The sequence below is a fragment of the Eimeria mitis genome, genomic scaffold, assembly GCF_000499745.2.
Source record: "Eimeria mitis Houghton genomic scaffold, Emh_scaff465, whole genome shotgun sequence".
NCBI classification, from domain to species: domain Eukaryota; phylum Apicomplexa; class Conoidasida; order Eucoccidiorida; family Eimeriidae; genus Eimeria; species Eimeria mitis.
The window spans coordinates 10828-11351 of NW_013572956.1; positions in this window are offsets into that span (position 1 = coordinate 10828).

The window sequence follows — 524 nt, forward strand, 5'->3', positions numbered from 1 at the left end:
GCAGCGGCAGCAGAGACAGCGCCACAGGAGACTCCTCAGCAGCAGCAGCAGCAGCAGCAGCAGCAGCAGCAGCAGCAGCAGCAGCAGGCCCACTGTCCTTCTTGCTGCTGCTGCTGGGATCGTCAGCAGAAGCAGCTCCAGGGTTTAGGGGGCCCCCCAGCCTGCTGCTGCTGTCATTGTGTTTGTTGCTGTTTGTTTGTGGCGGCTCATTCTCTTGGCTAAAAGAAAAAGAAGCAGCAGCAGCAGCAGCAGCAGCAGCAGGAGCAGCAGAAAGAGAAGAGGGGCCCCCAGCAGATGCAGCAGCAGCAGAAGAAGACATCGCTCAGCCCCTCACAAACCACAATACGCCAGCAGCAGCAGATGCAGCTGCTGCTCTTGCTGCTGCTGCTGCTGCTGCTGCTGCTGTTGGGCAGCGGCTGCCGTTGTTCCTGTTGCTGTTGCTCCTGCTGCTTCTGCTGCTGCTGAGGATTAAGGCTTGGTTGATGGATTGACAAGAAGCCAAAGAATGTAGGGGAAGGAAGGGT